Source organism: Dermacentor silvarum, chromosome 11 (genome assembly GCF_013339745.2).
Source record: "Dermacentor silvarum isolate Dsil-2018 chromosome 11, BIME_Dsil_1.4, whole genome shotgun sequence".
Lineage (NCBI taxonomy): Eukaryota > Metazoa > Arthropoda > Arachnida > Ixodida > Ixodidae > Dermacentor > Dermacentor silvarum.
This window is the reverse complement of record NC_051164.1, coordinates 80751442-80770208: the sequence shown is the minus strand read 5'-3', so window position 1 is coordinate 80770208 and position 18767 is coordinate 80751442. Positions and strand designations below refer to the sequence as shown.

Genomic DNA, 18767 nt, shown 5'->3' with positions numbered 1-18767 from the left:
GCAAACTGCTCGCTCTCGCGAGAGAGAAACAACGTCACTATCGGCTTAACCAATGGCGCGCCACACCCTCCGCCGGAGGGTTTCTGTGGTCGGACCGCAAAGAGAGACAGAGAGCGCAAGCCAGAGAGGAAAGGCAGGGAGGTTAACCAGAAGTGAGTTTCCAGTTTGCTACCCTACACTGGGGTGAGGGATAAAGAGGTTGGAGAGAGTACAACGAGACAGAGAGAAAGCGAAAAAAAACACAAAAAAACACAGGCATAGGGAACAGAAGAGGCGTTCCAATCACAGACGTTCACACAGGCCAATGGACTTCAGGAAGCGCAGGACCGCTTGCACGGCCTTCTGATGCGATGTTGAATCGCGTCAATGTTGCAGAATTCTTTCTTCCGATAAAGGCTGGTCGTCCAACTGGTTCAGCACGACGGAAATCGATTGTCTCTGCACACTGTATTGGAGGCACTGACAAAGAACATGACGAATCGTTTCCGCGTCTCCACAATTGTCGCATGCTGCACTGTCGGCCATCCCTATGCGGAACGCGTAGGCATTGGTGAACGCGACGCCCAACATAGCCTACACAGAAGGGTCGCATCTCTTCGGGGAAATCTTGGTGGAAGTCGAAGGCTTAAGGTTGGATCCAAGGTGTATAATCCGGCGTGCATAAAATGTGGTTTATTCCAGTCTGATGAAGTGCATTGGCGTGCAAGTAGGCGGAGCATCCTTGCAGCATCTGTCCTAGACAGCGGGATCGATAGGCGGTTGTCTTCTTCATGAGCTGAACGAGCAGCTTGATCGGCACGTTCATTGCCAATGATTCCACAGTGACTTGGCAGCCACTGAAAGATTATTTCGTGTCCTTTCTCAGTCAGGTGGTGTATGGCATCTGTGATTTCGAAAACCAGTTGTTCCTGTGGACCGCGCCGTAAGGCTGACAGTAAACTCTGCAGTGCCGTCTTCGAGTCGCAGAAAACGGACCATTTGTGTGTTGGTTCATCGTTAATAAAATGTAGTGCGACTCGAAGCGCTGCGAGTTCTGCTGCCGTCGACGTTGTCAAGTGAGATGTTTTCATCTCGATATAGGTGGCTTTTTCTGGAATAACGACAGCGGCGGTAGACGGAGCCGTCGTTGTATATGTGGCTGTAATTCCGGTACTTTTCATATAATATGAGTAAGGTAAACTGTTTAAGAGCCGGCGATGACATATCTACTTTTTTTCCGGATGCCAGGTACTGTCAGATTGATCGTTGGCTGATTGAGGCACCAAGGAGGAGTGGAAGGTATCGCGGCATGTGTGAAGGAAGATGGTATGGCCTCACGATGTGCGGATGCCATTCGGTGGAACGAGGCATGTGGTCTCTCCGCAGGTAGAGAGGCTAGATGGTGGCAAGGAGTCCGTGCAAGGTGCCTTACGTGCATTCTTATTGCTTCAACTGCGATGTGGGTCTTTATGAGGTGGTCTCTGGCGATTGCAATAGTTGCCGCCATTGACGCACTTCGAGGAAGACCTAGACAAATCCGGAGCGCCTGGGCCTGCACACTTTGTATAGTACGTAGGCTTGTTGTACTTACGTTAGTCAATGCTGGCAAGCTGTACCGCAAGAAGCCGAGAAAAAGTACTGTATGTAGTCGAAGCATAGCGCTGGTTGACATTCCCCAGGTCTTTCCAGCGAAGAATTTCAACAGGTGACGAATGCCTGTCAACCGCTTTTTCATGTACCATACATGGGGGCTCCATGAGACGTCTCTGTCAATTATGACACCCAGGAATTTGTATGACCGTACAAAGTATATCATCTGCCCATTGATTAATACACTGTCATGCGTCATAGGCTTACGCGTAAATGCCACAATTAAGGGAACATTTATCAGATAAAATCTCCAGGCACGCACGAGCGCCTCGTGGTCGTTGCCACCTTGGTATCGGTGCAGCACTGTATAGCCCTAACCGCTCGAGCATCAGCAAAGGCAGCCAATTGCAATCTGGCCGCGACACGACCACGTTGAAGTCGCCAACGACGAGGACTGGAGTATCATCTTCGTCGGCCGGATCGAGCAGCCATCGAAAGTGGTCGTTCGTAAAGTCCTTCACGCCGCGCTTGGAAGAGGCAAGTCGAACGTACACGGTAGCAACGACCGTCCCGTCGGCGGTCTTTACGGCGCGCACGTCGGCACAACACGCCGCGCGTTCTATAGTTCTTGGGTGGTGGACGAAACGTCGTACCGCGCGACGGCGGCCGCTATTGTCGTTCCTCACGCACGCATATGGCAACTCCGCCCGCTCGCGAGTCGACTCGACGGTCGCACGCGACGCCGGTGTAGCCGTCGTACTAAAACGAAGAAATCGGACCACGTCTCGGGTAGACACAAGATGGATACCCGTCTGAGCCTTCCCGCACCGCCGGGTCAACGGCGAGACGTAGAGGCTAGCTCGCCACGTCGCGGGAACGTTCTCCTTCTCGGGACGGTCACATTCACGCCTCTGCTCTCGCCGTCGCTCCTCCTAAAATTCGTGTCCTTCGGGAGTACGAACTACGAACCGCTCGCGGCCGTCTCGTGGCGAAGGCGGGGCTAAAATGACACCGCCACTTCATCTGCTCGAACGTATGACATTGCGCGTATGCGCGCGTGTGCTACACGGGGAAATACCCTTGAGCAGATTTTGAACGGAGCCAGCTGTGGAAGAAGACGATGACGACGCTCGACCAATTGCTGATGATGATAGCGTTTGTTCGCGGATAACGGACATGCCCTAGCCATATAGAGCATCGCTGTAAAAAGAAAAAAAAAACGGGAGGGTCGACGGGTCGCCCGAACAGGCGAAGGCTCACATGCGCGGCCTGCTCTGCTCGCTTCGGTGGCGTGTATGGCGCATGACGCATGTATCTGGTGCGTCTGGCGTGCCGTTAGCTTGTTGCTAGGTGACGCAAGAAAGATAAGTCACAAATCATAACTGCAGTTATACGCAAAACGTTTTAGTTTTAGCGGGAAAGAATAAATTTCAAAAATTGGAGGACGGCTAAGCTTCGCCTTTAAAGTAGAACGCGATTTTGTTATCGGGATCCGTTCGCATCGCATCGTTCGCATACGGCAAGTAGGCTTCATTCACTGCAACACTGAACCTGGGAAAGCCAGCTTACAAATACCAAGCTTACACCTTGGCTTACACCGATCCCCTTAAAGTCGGCTTCACTTTTAAACTGATATGCATTGCTGGAAAGATGTTTTTCCAGGGGCATATAAGTGGTCTTATATTATTATGTGAAGGCCCTAGCACCTTTTTTTTATTATTTTATTTGTTTGCTATTGCCCCGACGCGCGCAGGTCTGGTAGAAATGCTGGAAAAGCGATTTGTGTTTGAGTTTCCTCGTAGCAAAATTAGGTTTTCTCCTACATTCAAATTGCAATCCGACGCCGATTGGTAAACAATCCGACGGCGAATCCGACGCCGAATGGTAAAGTCGTACTTTAGCATTTTTCTGGCGGATTTCACTTTGACAAATTCAATTTTTGTTCACCCAAAGCCTTGCATCACGTGGAGGACCTGCGTGGTCGATGTTGTTGGATGATTTTCTCCGCTACCGGCGATCAGTCGCCGGTTGCCGACGCCGGATTTTCTGCGACACGGGGCCCTAAACGCTGTCGCGTTAAAATGAACATTGCGGCTGATCCCACGCCTAGTTGGAATCGATGTTATGCGAAGCAGCGTGCGTGGAGCCTACGAAGTTAACGAAACGACATGAGAGCACCAAAACGTAGGCGTTTGTTTAGTGTCCTACATGACACGCATGTCGTGATATTCATATCATGACCTATCATTTATGTCCGAACCCATTTCATGGGTTTTTGAGTGTTAATCATATTTGGCTGAGTCGTTGTCATTTTTGCTGAAGCATGCTCATGACTATATACTTCTAACATCATCCTTTAGTGTTTCCTTCACTTAGTGCCTACATCTGAACCCATTCCTTTGGTTTTTTAGTGGTAATGTTTTTTTCGCCGAGTAATTGTCATTTTTTGCTGAGTCATCGTCATTATTGAGTCATTGTATTCTACTATCATTATCGTTACTATCATAACCATACTTGCACCCATTACCATAATTAATTCTCGATTCTTTGCCACTCTGGATGTTCTTTCCACCCATGACAGCACCCAGGCGTGGGGGGCTGTTTCATGACTTACATGGCACACATGTCATGACTCATCATTTATTTTCATCATACACTCTTCTCATACTATGCCAATTTCTGTACATACCAAGTTGACGAAACGACCATGACAGCACAAAGACGTAGGCGCCTAGGACACTCTCAAAGTGGCAAATGTTCGCTAAGAAATGCTTCAGATTTAAAATAATTTCTGTTAACTCCATTTCACATTCACAGATATCGGTTGACGTGAACGCTAGCATGAAGTACGAGTCTCCCCTCTTACTGAATTTCTTTCTCTGTGGCTACGCCTCAAAATGAGAGAGCATGGAATTATTGCATACGTCGAATGCTTCTGATAACGCTGGTGGTCTATTCTTTTAGCAGCAATAGGTACGCAAGGATCTTCTGCAACTTTTCAGCGCTTACTATTCTAAACTACTAACATTTCCCCGTGACAAGTAGCACAGATGCTACTTTCCGCGAAGAGCATCGAACTTTATTTTAAACTTGAGAATGCTATAATGTAAAGTAGGAATACAGCACTATAATCTCCGGGATGTTGACAAACCTTTTTCGCGTTTTGCAAAGGGTTGCAATGCGGATGGCGCGGTGCGAAGCTGAGGAAAGATCTAAGAAAAGCGGACTGCTTAAAACGGCTCAAAATTGCACGTGGTCTTAATGGGGCGCAATCAAATATCAGGCAGGATTTATTCAGAGTGCTTTGGCTGTGTGTTTGCCACTTCTTTAACACGATGCGGGGCCCTTAACGTTGTCGCGTTAAGGGCCCCGTGTCCCAGAAAATCCCGTGTCGGCTCCGGCGGCGTTGTCCGTTAGATAAATTCATCTTGTATATATTTTGGTGTATGTATATACCACGCCTTGCTATATGACATGCGGTATACGCGGGTTATATTGCCACACCCATTTAGTTTCTCACTATAACACCTAGAGGGTAAACTGGCGCCACCGTCTATGCGAGTTTCTTAAAGGGCGCCGTGCCCTCATGAGAATGACGGGATATGTGTCTACGAGGCTTCGTCTAAAACGTAGATATGGCTAATAATAACAAATAATGCGTTCTTAAAGTAAAATCTACATAAAGGCTCTCATTCACCCATATTACATCTCTCAATAAAGTTTACTCCCCTACCGTACGCAGAATCAAGCGAAGAAAAGCAAGCACAGACGACAAGTTGGTCCAAAACGAGCGGAAATCTTCTCATCTGCCCTCCAACTTTAGCGGCCAGCTGATACTTCTTACGTTTCATATAATTATGCATCCAATAAAAAGTCCTCAAAATTAAACAACACATTTTTCTGTAATAATAAAAGTAAAGCAGTTTCTTACGTGCTGTTTTAGCATGAAATGAATCATTGTGACAGACGGAACGGTGCTAGCCACGGAGCGTCTTTAAGGCGTTCTGGCTCTCCAAGAACGATGCCAATCCGAAGTCACAATATACCGGCATTCCCATGGATACCACAGCGCAGCAGCGCCAGTTTTCCCTCTAGGTATTACAGTGAGAAACTCTATGGCCACACCATTCCATCGCTAAAGTCGCTCATACCTTGTCTTACGTAGGGAGCCTATATGCAACGCCATTTTAGTCTTACGTTCTCGACAAAGTTATTCCTCGGAATTTTGAGAATGGCAGCCCACAAACAAATGTCATGAAACAAAACAACGACAGCGCATGCCTTTTATGTTAAATCTTCTCAGACTGAAATATTAAAAGTGCGAAACAGTGACAAAATATCGGCCCAAGCAAGAGACCGCGTTTCTACCCGAAAGCTGGTACATAGCGTTCACCGCCAGCGTTTCCCGGTAATCATTACGGTTACATAAGCTGCAGTTGCCGGGAAGCGTGAGAAGCAGTCGGGGATCTTCGAACGCTATCGCGCGCCACTCTTAAAGGCGAAGCTTCAGCGTCCTCCGAGGTTTCAGGTACAACTGCTCGTCGTTTTCGGGTGCGACTGTTTTCACGACAAATCCGTGCAGGAGCGAGGCCTCGCCTCGATGACGTATTACCATTTTCATTTTTTTTTCTTCCTCTCTGTTCGGCAGCGTTCGAACGCCGCCGGCGTTGGAACATAGAACACGTTGGGCTGGTGGTGACTAGGCACAACTGTGGCTGCTCTTAAAGGGAAGCTGACGAGGGTTTATAATTGGAAGATTTACCGGGGTTTGGAAGGCTGACACAGTATAATTCAACTCCTGTATTTATTTTCTCGATTATGCGCTTAGCAGCGTCGCAATTGGGGTTTAAATTTTCGTTGAAGCTGCGCCCCCCTCGCGCGCCGAGCGTAGCGGCGAAAGACCGGACGCGAGAATGAAGTCAATACAGGGGTCACGTGAGCACTCTATTCGAATCACGCTCGATCCTCACCAATACCTGTGATGACGTCACGATCGCCTTCGCCATCACAGCCCGTTAAACGACCCGCGGCGTCTCCCGCTGACGCTGCGGCTTGTTTTTACTAAATTAAAGCAATTAGCGGTGAGTTCTGGCCCGTTAAACTATGGTTTTCGTATTCAGGGGCTGAAAAACTATAATAAGTCGTTGAACGCTTACTTTTTTTGAAAAGTGCTTCAGCTGCCCTTTAAGGGATCGATGGTATTCCTAAATAAACACATCACTGTTTTGATGATCCAAATATAATCTCACTATCAAGGAGGGAGCAGTCTACCTGACTGGAGCAGTATTTTTTTATTTGGAGTGTTGCTACGCGGTGCTCCGCAACACCCCAACGACCGCCGCTTCGCGTCGGCGCCTGGCACCGCGGCTTCCGCCGCGGCGCCGGGGCACAACCTACTGCGCCGCCAAACAGAGAGGGAAAAAAACGAAAATAGTGATACGTCATCGAGGCGAGGCCCCGCCCCTGCACAGATTTTTTGTAAAAACAGTCGCACCCGTAGTTTTCGATGTTGCATGGTGTACACATCGTGGTCGCTAGGTCTTTGCCAGACAATCTATGTGCGATGTATTGGGTGTTGCTTGTGCAGTTCTCACCTACAATGGCACACTTAATTGATGCAATAAATGGCATTTAAGAAACATATGCTCCTGGTTGGCTTAGATGGTGTAGCGATAGTCATGGTAAAACGGGCTCCCGGACTCCATTCCCGGACCATGAGAAATTTCTCCTCAACTATGGAGCTCTCTTTCTGTAACCCTTGACGGTTTCCTGTGTAGCTTCCTGCAAGAGCCAAGTCGATAATAATTTATCATTTCATAAATTTCATAATTTCATTACTTTCATACAGGCCTGTCTACTTTTTTTTCTTTTAGACGTTCGCATTCCTACTAGCGCTGCGTCTTAGTCAAAATACTTTATTTTGATTTTTTTGCATGCTGTCTCTAAACTAGTGTCCCCTGTGTTTTTTGGATACTCTCGAGCTTTCTCAAGTTTTCACAAACAAACCACACAACCGTCTCGTTTTCGACGTCATGCGCAATGCGTGGCAGTTTCCTTTCTTTCTTTTTTTCTTTCTTGTGTTTTTTCTCTCGTTTTCTGGATTCCGTAAGTAGATGGTTGTAAAGCTTTATTTTAACCAAGTTTGACAGGGTGTCCCAACTATCATGCACCAAGATATTAAAATATGCAAATACCACGTGGCTGGACTGAACCAAGGTAATTTTGTTTGCCGTCGCTTGGAGATTCCGCCTTATTAAGACAAATTAAAACTATGTAATACCGCCTAATTCCATAACTAGTCCTAATAAATAAACCACCTTCTCATTTATTATTAGATTAAAAGTGGCAACATGAAAAACTCCCGATACACCATTCTGTTGCTGAATACGTGCTACATAAAAGTGTTTTGCCGAGCGTTAAAAAGAGTAGAACGCGATAGCGTTATTGGGACCCGTTCGTGTGGCATCGTCCGCATACGGCAAGTAGGTTTCATTCACGGCAACACAGAACGTGGGAAAGCCAGCTTACAAAGACCTAACTTACATTAAACCCCTTAAAGTCGGCTTCATTTTTAAACTGAAATGCATTGCTGGAAAGACGTTTTTCCAGGGGCAATACAAGTGGTCTTACAATAAAATGTGAAGGCCCTAGCACCTTTTTTATTATTAAAGCGATAGCGTTTAGGGCCCTTCGTCGCAGAAAATCCGGCGTCGGCAACCAGCGTGTGATCGCGGGTGGCCGAGAAAATCATCCAACCTCATCGACCGCGCAGGCCCTCCACGTGGTGCAAGGTTTTGGTGAACAAAGATTGAATTTATCACAGTGAAATCTGTCAGAAAAAAATGGCTAAGTATGACTTTACCATTCGGCGTTCGATTCGCCGTCGGATTCGCCGTCGGATTGTTTACCAATCGGCGTCGGATTGTAATTTGAATGTACGAGAAAACCTAATTCGGCCACTTTTATTGCCCCTGGAAAAACGTCTTTCCAGCAATGCATTTCAGTTTAAAAGTGAAGCCGACTTTAAATGGATCGGTGTAAGCTTGGTCTTTTTAAGCTGGCTTTCCCACGTTCAGTGTTGCAATGAATGAAGCCTACTTGCCGTATGCGAACGATGCGATGCGAACGGGGCCCGATAACGCTGTCGCGTGTTACTCTTAAAGGCGAAGCTTAAGCGTCCCCTAATTTTTTTATTAATTGTTTGCTATTGCCCTGACGCGCGCAGGTCTGGTATAAATGCTGGAAAAGGGATTTGTGTTTGAGTTTCCTCGTAGCAGAATTAGGTTTTCTCGTAGATTCAAATTACAATCGGACGCCGATTGGTAAACAATCCGACGGCGAATCCGACGCCGAATGGTAAAGTCTTACTTTACCATTTTTCTAACGGATTTAACTGTGAGAAATTTAATTTTTGTTCACCAAAACCTTGCACCACGTGGAGCGCCTGCGCGGTCGATCTGGTTGGATGATTTTCTCCGCTATACCCGCGATCACACGACGGTTGCTGACGTCGGATTTTCTGCGACACGGGGCCCTGAAAACAATCGCGTTAAAAGTCCACGAATACACGCCAAGTGCCTCGAGCGGCCAGTCACGCGACAATTTTGCATGTATTCGCGGGCTTCTTTCATGCTCGGAAAAACACATTTGTCCCCTTTTACCTATTGTATGTTGTGTGCCTCAAAGAAGCACTCTTTTATTTAACGTTTTTTAGGGGCGAAGCTCCTTATAGCGGCACCCGTTCCGTCCCCGTCGTCGTAGTAATAGTGTGTAACCAGTAGTGTGTAACCAGTCTGAGAAAAATGAGAAAAAAATTCCGCAGTTGTGTCCGTAGCGCGGAATCGAACCAGGGACCCCTCGCTTCCGAGCGCGCGGCGTTAGCCCACTACGCCACGAAGCGGACATGGACACACGCACCACGATGGCAATAAATACCCAACATTAACGAAAGGCCGCGTTTCTAGCGCGTTTCTAACGCGTTTGTGCTAGCGCGTTACGGCCCGTGTAAGAAGCTGGTGTAAGACGCTGTGGCCTCTCCGCCTTACCTTCAACGCGTTTCGAACGCGCTGCCCAAAGCGGTGGCAAGTCAAGTTCAAATCGAGGAGCGTTTATGAATACGGGGGGTATACTCTCTCAGCAGTCATGTGATGGCGTCGGCAAACGCGGTGCACGTTCCTGCATGTGTAAATGGCTGCGTAAGACGCTGTGGCCGCTCCCCCTTACTAGAGAGTACTGCACGTTTCTAACGCGTTTGTGCTAGCGTCCCCTTAAGCGGGAGATCCGATGTTTCCCTCCGGAGCTTCGCCCACTCATCATCATTCACCCCGTGGATATGCTGTGATTTTTTTTATATAAATGGCATCGTAACCATAACCAGTGGGGTTTAGTTCAATGTGTACGCGGATGATAGCACATTGTGTGTCTCAGGTCCTAATGCGAACAGACCTATGTAATGATGTGATATAATTATAGCAAGTTTGTCCGATTGAACGCGGGCAAATAAAGTTAAGCTAAATTCAAAGAAAATGAACGTTGTAATATCTCGCGCAAAAAATAGAGTACTTAAGATTAATTTAATCATGCTAGTTACTTTCAGAGTCAACGGATAGAACTGGTTGAAGAATTCGAAATTCTTGGAGTTTATTTTTCTTCTCTTTTACGTTGGGATGCAAATATGAAACATCTCAGCGGATATCTCTGCGATTACCTGAGCTATGGCACGTTTTCCGCGCATTTCTATCTACGAGAGCAAAACTTCAAATATATTGTGGTCTCTTCCTATCGTATATAAATTACTATTACCTTGTCTGGGAAACAACGTCTAAAGCTAACTTGCAAAGGCTGGTAATACTTCAAAAGAAAATCGCTAGGTATATAGAGAACGTTAATCGGCTTTCACCAACAGATAATATATTTCTGAAATACAGGCTAACCCGCGTAGATAAATGACACGAACATAGATTACTTGAAGAAAATGACTTTTGTCCGAATATATTGACAATTATTTGACATCACTCGTTAAACAAAACATACTACACAATAACGTGAGGTATGGAAGGTACCATTCTTTCGAAACAATTACAGCCTACAGTCCTTAACGCATTATATCACGGCTGTATCAAACAAATATAAGCACACAGCTACGCTAAATAAAAAAGGGTTTGTGCAATGACTGTGTATCTCTATAGTGACAGTTCAGTATATTGCATTCAAGTGTAAAGTGGTATTCTTTTTCTACATACATATATGCGCGATTACTGTATCTATAGTGACAGTTCAGTATATTGCACTCAAGTGTGAAGTGTCCTTCTTTTTATACATACATATATGCGCGATTACTGTCTCTATTGTGACAGGTCAGTATATTGCATTCAAGTGTGAAGTATTTTTTTGTGCATACATATAATCTGTAATGCTTGTTGTGTATGAAGATTTTCATGAAATTGTTGTGTATAAAGCCTTCTGTGTATATGTCATGACAGTGCTGCTGCCATGTAAGGGACCCTGGACCTCCGTCAAGCTGCTGCGACAACTTCTTGCCCAGGTGTCCCTCTAGTTCCGTTTGTTTCTGGTAAATAAAGTTGATTGATTGATTCTTTGATTGACCGATTTAGCACATATTGAGCAACAAAAAGCTGTATCGGTAGTTTTCATGTTCCTCTACATTTTTCTTATTGACACTTTTAATCTAATTATAATATTTGATAAGTTGAATAATATTTAATTATTTAGGCTAATTTTGTAATTAGGCGGATCACAAATATAATCCGAGTATCTCCAAGCGACCGCAAACAACAGTACCTCGGTTCTGTCCAGCTACGTGGCATTTCCATATTTCGAAATCTATAGGTGCATGATAGTTGGGACACCCTGTATATGCAATTTCTAATCTCGGACAAGCACCGCTCTTTTACTATATTCGCCTCTTCTGGAGCGATTACTTCGCCACCGGATCTTCAGCCTCGTGTTTTTCTCGTCATTGAGACTCATATAGCACCACACCGCCCTCTATTAACGCAAATGCAAAACAATTTGGCACTCTCGCGCCGACGGTCTCGCAGGCTGCGAATTGTGCCGTGCATTGATGCGAACGCTCTTGAATAGGCGGCAGCACTTGGCGGTGTCAACGATAGCAAAGATCAAGCTCTTCGATCCGTTTATTTTTGCTCCCAGTATCTACATCTCCCGGCCATCGCATTCTTATCGCATAGCTGCTAGGAGCGTATTCTATTACGTGTAGTTATCATCATCCGTAGGCTTTTTAAATTTTATGTGTACTAATTTATACATAACTCATAATATCCTTAGCTCATTTAAAAGTGAAATGGTGTACATGAAGGAAGCGTTTCCGACCTCTACCTTAACCCTAAGCCAGGTTTTTAATGCGAAGCCTCTTCAATGTAATGCCTCATTACAGGCATTTTTGGGGAGGTCGTTAGGCAGCTAAGTATTTACTGCCTCGTCACACTTCGGGCATCATTTAATAAAAATGCCACAGGCCTGCGAGGCACATGCAGCAGAGTCGCAGCAATGCGTGAAAGCGGGCTTAGCGCAAGTGCACGGGTGCTATTCCTTTTCTGTACATTATTGCGCGTAGAATGTTTTAAAAATGCTTTAATTGTGTGTTTAGAATTCTTTGATATATGCCAATACCTTATGGCTACGTATTCGACTACTGAGATTGACGATTATGGCTATAGAACACCTACAGTTACACACGGCATAGAAAAAAGTAGAACTACAGTCAGCGCAACAAGAAACGCTACCGCATGAAAAAAAAAAAAAAAGAAAGAAAAGAAAGCTTATTTAAGACAGCAGATTACACGATTTCATTTCGTTTTATAGCATACAGCAAGCATATAGGGCATCTTCAGTTGCCGAAACGGTCAGCGCGAAAAGACAGCAGACACTACAGTGTCTGCTTTCAAGTATTGACAATACCACGCAGAAAGAGAAAGCAGGCTACTACAGTTGCCGCAAGTCACAATCAGCAGCAGCAGCCTATATTTATGTTCACTGCAGAACGAAGGCCTCCCCCTGCGATCTCCAATAACCCCTGTCTTGCGTAACTATATCATACAGTTAACCCATACAGTATATCATAACAAGTAACAATATCGTACAGTTAGTGCAGGAAGAGAGTGGGCCACTACAGTTGCCGCAACGAGTATACCTTACAGTCGGCCACACCATATACTTCAAATAGGACAGTACGTTGGCTTCGTTGGTAATCCATACTGAAACTATTGACAGTGCAAAACAGCACGAACGACATGCAAAAGATGCACAAACAAGTGCTGACATAAGCAACTGGGGCAGAAATAAGGCAGGCCTCTACAGTTGCCGCAACATATAATTAAGTCTAATTAGGCAACTAACTTAAGTAAGCCTCATCAGGATTATAAAGGTTAACTAAAATGAATTAAGCCTAAATTTGATCACGTAACAGTAAATTAAGGCTAATCACAATTAATTAGGGTAATTAGGATGAGTCTGGTTAATTAAGATTAATTACGATTACATGGGCAAAATCAAGATTTATAGGGCCAATAGAAATTGCTTCATATATATATTACTTAACCCTAATTCAGAATTATTACGATTGCATTAATTTCGCACAATAAGATTAATTCCGACTAATTAGATTCACCAATTAGGTAACTGCAACGGGTACGTCATTGCAATACTTGCAGCACATTGCGTCATCATTCACACAGTGAGCCGCGCTGTGCACAACTTGGCCTCTCAATCATTCATTCGTTGCATGAGTGCAAGATGAGCGACTGGAAATAATGTTACGCATAATCAAGTTCCACTGGGAAGTTTCTGCAGTAATTTTTTATCATGTTATTTCCTCGTGGCCGCTAGCGCTTTGACGTGGTGCTTTGTTTGATTGCACCCCTCGTCTACAAAATCGGCCCACATACCATAGTACTTTCCTAGTAGCGGCTAACACTACGTAGAAACCGCGCTATGCTTTACCGCCCTCAGATCGGCCAAGGTCGAACAGGTTTTAACGTTTCATCAGTGAAGTGCAAATGCCATGGTCGTTTTAAGACATCATCATCATCGGCCTATATTTATGTCCACTGCAGGACGAAGGCCTCTGCCTGCGATCTCTAATGACCCCTGTCTTGCGCTAGCTGATCCAACTTGCGCCGGCAAATTTCTTAACTTCATCACTCGACTGCGCTTCCCTTCTCTTGGTAGCCATTCTGTAACCCTAATGGTCCACCGGTTATCCATCCTACGCGTTACATGGCCTGCCCAGCTCCATTTTTTCCTCTTAATGTCAACTAGAATATCGGCTATCCCGGTTTGCTCTCTGATCCACACCGCTCTCTTCCCGTCTCTCAACGTTAGGCTTAACATTTTTCGTTCCATCGCTCTTTGTGCGGTCCTTAACTTGTTATCGAGCTTGTTTGTTAACCTCTAAGTTTCTGCCCCATATGTTAGCAATGTTAGCACCTGTTAGCAATGGTCGCTACGGAGGGACTGTGCGTGAAAATACCTCGATCGCCCACTGTATCTCTTTCCGTTCTGAGTTAAAGCAAATAGAGGACGATAATTAAGATAATGATAGCAGAGATAAGACTACCACGACGAAACGTTTGCTGTGAACAAATGAACGTAGCTTATCGCGCGCAACCCGAGCGACGGCGGCTTTCCGACTGGCACGCGTGATTGAAGGCATGCGACACGTCGGGGGTGTAGCTCAGTGGTAGAGCGTTCGCTTTGCATGTGAAAGGCCCCGGGTTCGATCCCCGGCACCTCCAAATGTTTTTCTTTATTTAACGCTAGAGATGATCATCGCTTAAACATTTAGACCCGATATTCGGAACCTTTTTGTTGAGTGACATTTGGAGATTTACTAGATGTGGCCTGAAAAATTAGGTGCCTTTTTTTTCCGCATAATCTTGAGTTCCATATTCCAACGGACAGTCAACTTTGACCTCAGAAAGCCCAACGTATCATTATTTTGAATATACTTGAGCGGTATTTTGTCGAATCCCGGCCACGGCGGCCGCATTTCGATGGGGGCGAAATGCGAAAACGCCCGTGTACTTAGATTTAGGTGCACGTTAAAGAACGCCAGGTGGTCCAAATTTCCGGAGTCCCCCACTACGGCGTGCCTCATAATCAGTGACATAATCATAACATGTGAAGTGGTGGTGGGTTCGTGATCTGCGAAAAATGGCATCAATCAGTCATTTTTTCTTAGCCTTTTTTCGAATCTGTTGGTTCATATTGCTGCTCTTGATTACCTTTTCTTTTTAAGTGAAGCTTTATAGTCTCACAAGTGTCGGCGGTGGTGGCGGCGGTGTCACGCTGAAAAGTGGGCCGATCCTGACGATAGTGCAGAAAAAATGTCCAAGCTCAATGGCGCATACTCCTGTCGTGTGGGAGTATGCGTCACTGGTGAGTGTGCAGAAAAGGTCCAACCCCAATCAATGGCACATACTACGGACAAAGACGAAAGAGAGAAAGAGAGAGAAGGAGAGACAGTAAGGTAGGGAGAAAGAAAGAAAGAAAGAAAGGGAGAGAGAAAGATAGAGAGAGAAAGATAGGAAGAAAGATGGAAGGAGAGAGAAAGAAAGAGAGAGAAAAAAATCACCAGCCCTTCCCCTGTCAAGAAAAAGGGGGTAAACAAACGTTGTCGTGTGTGTACTTGGCCTACTACTTTCCCTTCCCTTTCCTCACTTTCATTCTACTTTTGTTTCCCTTTCGTGCAACTTTTCCTGCCGTTGCGTTGTACGTTGCCTTCCCTCAATGTATACATTTGATAAACGTTTATGTTTTATTATCGTGGCATGTCGTGAACTGTACGTTACCCTAACGAAGGTCAGATACACACACGATAAGCTTCGCTTACCCCCATTTTCTCGACAGGAGAAAGGCTGGTGATTTTTTTTTTTTTTTTGTTATCGTTCGACTGCCTAACTATTCTGACCGCCCGCCTTCGATTCACTTTCCGTTTAAAATTGCTGAGCATCTCAAGGAGGACCACATTACAATGAAGCCATCTCCGATGCCGCTTATTCGAGTACATGTAAAACGCAGAAACGCACTTCATTAGAAAACCAACGAACCAATTTGAATCAAATTTGCCGCATTTCAGAGAGCAAGGTAAGTTCTACTGAATATTGGAAGCATAATTTTAATGCAGATCCATGGAACGTCTTGCGAAAACTGGCGAAAATCGGCAAGTGTAAACAAAACAAAAAAAAAGAAAAAGAATAAACATGAGCTCGACGTTTACACTTCCGTACCTCAGCACTAAAAACAGATTCCGCAGTATGGTAAGCTGCGTCCGTTAAAGAATCTAAAGCGGACATATTTGTTCTTTGAAGTTGCAGCTTACGTGAATTGGTTACGTTTACAAGAATTTTGGAAGAGTCCCACTAGCAATTAGTGGCTTATATCAAAGTCCTCTATAGTACATCAATATTCTCCGGTTTAGATGTATGGTTACCTGCAGTTTACGGTATTGTGATATACACTTTTATTGTTGAGTTAGAAATTGTAAAAGACTTGACTTCGCGGATTCAAGGTGTTCCTTCTTCTTTGGGCCCCTTGCGCGCCAGCAAAAGTTCACAAAACTCGTTTAAGTTCAGTTTATACCTCTTTGAGAATACGATGCGACCGACCCATTCATGACGATAAACCACGATAAACTTAGGCCTAGCAGAAGCAGACGCCGTCTAAGTGTATGACGTCACGGATTGCCGGCGTGGAAACCTGAAAGCGGCCTCGCCCCGCCGTCTGCAGCTTTTTGTGTGTTTTCTGGGTTCCTTCGATTGGGTTATATAAGAATTGATTAGCTTCGGTATTGTGCATAAGTAATTTACCAAGACACTTCCGCTTGTTTTTCTGTTCAGCGTCGATCCCGTTGACATCTGCCGAGGCTTTTGAAAATTTTGCATTTGTACAGGTACGTTGATTTGTGCTGCGTGTGTTTCGTTTTAGACAAAGGCGCGTCGTGAAAGGAGGAGCGTATGCTCACTGCCAAAAGCATGCACACGTGGGGAGTTCTCCGCGTCACGTGAGCAGCCGGACGGGAAGCACGCGGACGTCGTTCATCCGTGCAGGGGGTGTAGCTCAGTGGTAGAGCGTTCGCTTTGCATGTGAAAGGCCCCGGGTTCGATCCCCGGCACCTCCACAGGTTTTTTTTTTTCTTACCTTTCTTTTCTTTTTCGTCTACTTTATTGTTAGGTTGTATGTCAAACCGGGAAAACTGTTTTTTCACTCAAGCGCAGTTGTAATTTACGCGTACTGCATTCGAATTAATTCTTAGACTGTCAGCTTTTCCGAGCTGGTGGTACGTGTGATGGAACGTGAATTTCCATTGTCACCTATTCGAGTCATTGAAGGGCACGTTGCCCTAATAAAACCGAGTCTGGCGGCTAGGTTCAAAGCATAAAAACATAAATAAATTCAGACGGAAACTAGCCATGGGCACATTAAAATGGGTGTGGTTGAAAAAAAAAAACGCGATAACTTAAAAAGAACGTAGCGGAAGGACAAAAATTGTCCGACTTCCTTTTATCACTATAATATCAAAATAAGTTATCAAATCGCTCTTATTGCATCAACAGGGATACCCGGAGCATAAAAAGCTGGAGTTTCAATCGGTGGCAAGTCAAGAGAGAGAGAGAAATAGAAGAGAGGACAGGCAGGGAGGGTAAAGAGACGCACGTCCAGTTTGCTACCCTGCACGGGGGGAAGGAGGTATAGGGATGAAAACAGAGAGGAGATAGAGCACAGTTTCGCGCACATTTAAAGGATCGCACCGAATCTACACACGTTCACCAAGGCCCGTCTACTTTAGGTACTGCAACAACGCTGTCGTCGCTTTCTGTGCCATCGATGCGTACGGCCATGGTTTTACGTTAGGCTTTTAAATTATACAAGTGGTATACATACCAGTTTTCTGTCTGTGGGCACAGTCGCAACGAGTGAAGCTTAGCGCCTGTTTTCGACTTGCGCTAAGCTATCGCTCTTTGTGGCTGTGCGCACAGGCCGAAAACTGGACTGCATACCACGTGTATCGTTTTAAAACCAACAGATTTTTTTTAATCTCGCATTTTCACCCGACATCTGCGCCCGGGCCACCCGGGCTGCACGGAACAGAACGACTCCCCTCCCCCTTCCCTACCCTCCCCCGTAGCGTTGCGCGCGACCGAAGACGGCGCGCTTCCTTCCCGCTTTCCTCCCTCGCGTGCGCGAGATTGAGCCGCGATCGCCGGCTCACCCTCGCGGGCTTTCATTCGCACGTACAGCATACGGTGCGCGGCGGCGATTTTATTGCCCTTGGACTTATACGCAACCTCCCGGTGACGGCGACAGCAGAATTGCGCCTGAAGTGTGCATATATTTGCTATCGCAATAAAAATCCCGGCTGAAACCATCTCCGGGTGACTGCCAACGTAAACGCGATGAGCACTGAAGCAATGGGTGACACACCATACAGCCACCACCGAAAGGCGTCATGTGCGAGGCGACTGCTGAAGCCAGGCTCCTCTCCACGCTTCCCTTTTAGGACCGACTTAACATCTCAATGACGCACGGAGTTGTTATTCGTGAAGACGTGCGCACAGTGAACGAAAATGTTGCCCTGCTGCAATAGGAGCCATCTATGGTCCAAGCTAGCCGACTGTATTCCGGAGATTTTCGAAGGACTTACTCGTCGGAAGTCGAAAGAACATGACCCCGTCCACTGACGCGATGGCTCTTTTCAATTATCGTATAATAAGCGCTTTGTAAAGGCAATCATTTCGGCGTTTCGTTAAGCAAACAGAATGTCCAGCGAGGGGATGTGTAGCCTGCACAGATCGAAATTCCTGCCAAAGGAGCTTTTAGTATAAATTTTGCCTTGCGCGCCTGATTGGCCAACTATAACAATGAGTCAACTAAGGTTAATTTCTTTCTTGTAGCCATCAGCTTGATCTGGTTTAGTAGTATACCGTGTTCTTTATCCACCGGTGTTACTCAGTCTATAGCTGCGCCGTTCTCCTAATAAACACAAGGTCGCGGTTTACTGAGGCTTTCCCTAAGGCTGTCTCTCATAGCTCTGTTTTAGGACGTTAAACACCGTCAACAAATGATTGTACAAAGGTTATTCATCCGATTGAGAGCAGGAATTCTCATATGCCAACCATGCATACACAGCTTAGAACGAGCACTCGCATTTGACGTGC

At 45.7% G+C, this 18767-nt stretch overlaps 2 non-coding genes across 2 annotated transcripts; both read left to right on the top strand.

The window, feature by feature from the left end:
- The first annotated feature begins 14273 nt into the window (after nt 1–14273).
- Trnaa-ugc (transfer RNA alanine (anticodon UGC)) lies at nt 14274–14345 on the top strand. Its single transcript has one exon. It is a non-coding gene; the product is annotated as a tRNA-Ala (tRNA).
- A 2312-nt stretch (nt 14346–16657) lies between these two features.
- Nucleotides 16658–16729, top strand: Trnaa-ugc (transfer RNA alanine (anticodon UGC)). The gene has a single exon. It is a non-coding gene; the product is annotated as a tRNA-Ala (tRNA).
- Nucleotides 16730–18767: the final 2038 nt, after the last annotated feature.